Below are 2,527 nucleotides of genomic sequence, written 5' to 3'. Positions count from 1 at the left end.
GTGAAATGAGACAAAGTGTCAATGGCTGAGAGATTCCAAACAGAGTCAAGAGGTTATCGTGGAGGTTATTCTTATGCATTAAGTAGATATCACCTTGTTATCCAAGATGTAATGGAGAGGCTGGATGGAACTGCCTGAAAATGTAGAGCTCTGTTCCAATAGACATATTTCTTGATGATGATCGTATAATGATATAGCTTTCACAATGTGACTGTGTGATTGTGAAAACCTTGTGTCTGATGCTCCTTTTATCCACATTGTCAATAGATGAGAGGAACATATGGAATAATAATAAATAATAGGAATAAAAATAAAAATAAATAAATAAATGTTAAAATAGATTTAGTTTGAAATGCTAGTGATCAATGAAAGGGATCAGTAAGGGGGTATGGCATGTAAAATTTTTTTTTTCTGTTTGTTATATTTTTCTGTTGTCTTTTTATTTCTTTTTCTGAATTGATGCTAATGTTCTGGAAAATGATCATGATGATGAATATGCAACTATGTGATGATATTGTGAATTTCTGAGTGTATGTGTTGGGAATGTTTGTGTTTCTTGTAATTTTTTTTTAATTAATAAAAAATTTTTTTAAAAATCTACTGAGGCAGTATCGGGTTGGCACGCGCTCCCTCCCTCCTCAGCTCCGGGATGATCGGCCAGAAGACCTTCTACTCCTTCTCTCCGAAGCTCGAAGCTCGCTAGAAAGAGACGCTCCTGCAGCCCCGAGCCCGCTGACCCGGGAATTGGCGTGGCGGCGGCTGTAGCTGAGGAGAGCGGGGATGCAGCGGCCGTTTCCACCAAGAAGGCCCGGACCGGGCAGGGCGAGCCCGGCACGCCGCCCTCCTCGCCGCTGAGCCCCGAGCAGATGGTCCGGATCCAGAGGAACAAGGCCGCAGCCCTGCTGAGACTCGCAGCGCGCAATGTGCCGGTGGGATTCGGTGAGAGTTGGAAGAAGCAGCTGAGCGAAGAGTTCGGGAAACCTTATTTCATAAAGCTAATGGGATTTGTTGCAGAAGAAAGAAAGCATCATACTGTTTATCCACCCCCACACCAAGTCTTCACATGGACCCAGATGTGTGACATAAGAGATGTGAAGGTTGTCATCCTTGGACAGGATCCATATCATGGACCCAATCAAGCTCATGGGCTCTGCTTTAGCGTTCAAAGACCTGTTCCACCTCCACCCAGTTTGGAAAACATTTATAAAGAACTGTCTACAGACATAGAGGGTTTCCTTCATCCTGGTCATGGAGATTTATCTGGGTGGGCCAAACAAGGTGTTCTCCTACTCAATGCTGTCCTCACAGTTCGCGCCCATCAAGCCAATTCTCATAAGGAAAGAGGTTGGGAGCAATTTACCGATGCAGCTGTGTCCTGGCTAAATGTCAACTTGAATGGCCTTGTCTTCTTACTCTGGGGCTCTTATGCTCAGAAGAAGGGCAGCGCCATTGACAGGAAGCGGCACCACGTGCTGCAGACAGCTCATCCATCCCCATTGTCGGTGTACAGAGGATTCTTTGGATGTAGGCATTTTTCTAAAACCAATGAGTTGCTGCAGAAGTCTGGCAAGAAGCCCATCAACTGGAAGGAGCTGTGATCCTGAACTAAGAAGGATGGTCTTTGTCAATGTTTTTTGAGAAGCTGGTTTTGAAGAAATTGTCAGTTGTGGAGCTGAATTCAAAAATAATTTCCCTAGTAATTGTTAAGAGCGCTCAGGAAAACTGCCATGAACCAGGCTGCCTAGGAAGGGCAGCTCTACCTAGCCAGAAACAGCAAAGTCTGTTCCTGTGACTGTTGATCTTTGTAGCATGGCTTTGGCCTAAAATATGCTGCCAGTGAAATTTCTGCAAAGCCAAATACTGGGTCAAATACTCCTCTTTTCAGCCGTCCTCACCTCTTACCTCTAGGGTTAAGGAGAATATGCACCTTCTTGGTACAGCCAACAATTTGGTTCCTGCTGCTACTTACTTTCTTCTCTGGTAGATGAGGCTTTAGGTTCATAAGGTATTTGTTTTTTTTTTCAGAAAGATACCCCCCCCCCCCCCCGTGCCCAGCCCTGCTTTACACACTTAGCAGTGTAAATGACCCACTGAGTTTTTATTTTTTTTTAACAAGGGGGTTAATGGTTTCCTCATACATTTATACCGAGATAGAGTTTTTTAGGACTATAAATTGCCAAATACTGTTTTTTATGGACTGGAATCACTTTGGGGCATATTTTTTTTCTACAACACTGGAGACTTACTTTTTTCAAAAATATTTATGTTTTTATCCTTTAAGAGAATCTATTAGGTCTGCACCTCCATCCAGACTTTGTTAGAGTTGCTGTTTTGCTGTTAACTGAGTTAAAGAGTTAACCTTGTGTGAGTTTAGTAATAAATGATTGTTGAAGTTTAAAAAAAAAAAAAATCTACTGAGGAATATTGCATCTTAATTAAGGCCTATCAACCTGCCCACCTGATATTTATTAACTCATTCATATGTTAGTCAGGTCCAGAGAAACTCCAGTTTGGATTAGAATGGCAA

The 2,527-nt window shown here is 42.5% G+C and overlaps 1 pseudogene; it reads left to right on the top strand.

Moving 5' to 3' along the window:
- Positions 1 to 649: 649 nt before the first annotated feature.
- On the top strand, positions 650 to 1,988 carry LOC143657948 (uracil-DNA glycosylase pseudogene; annotated as a pseudogene).
- The last annotated feature ends 539 nt before the right edge of the window (positions 1,989 to 2,527 follow it).

The sequence above is a fragment of the Tamandua tetradactyla genome, chromosome 15, assembly GCF_023851605.1.
Source record: "Tamandua tetradactyla isolate mTamTet1 chromosome 15, mTamTet1.pri, whole genome shotgun sequence".
Classification (NCBI taxonomy): Eukaryota; Metazoa; Chordata; class Mammalia; order Pilosa; family Myrmecophagidae; genus Tamandua; species Tamandua tetradactyla.
This window is presented reverse-complemented; position numbering and strand designations above follow the sequence as displayed.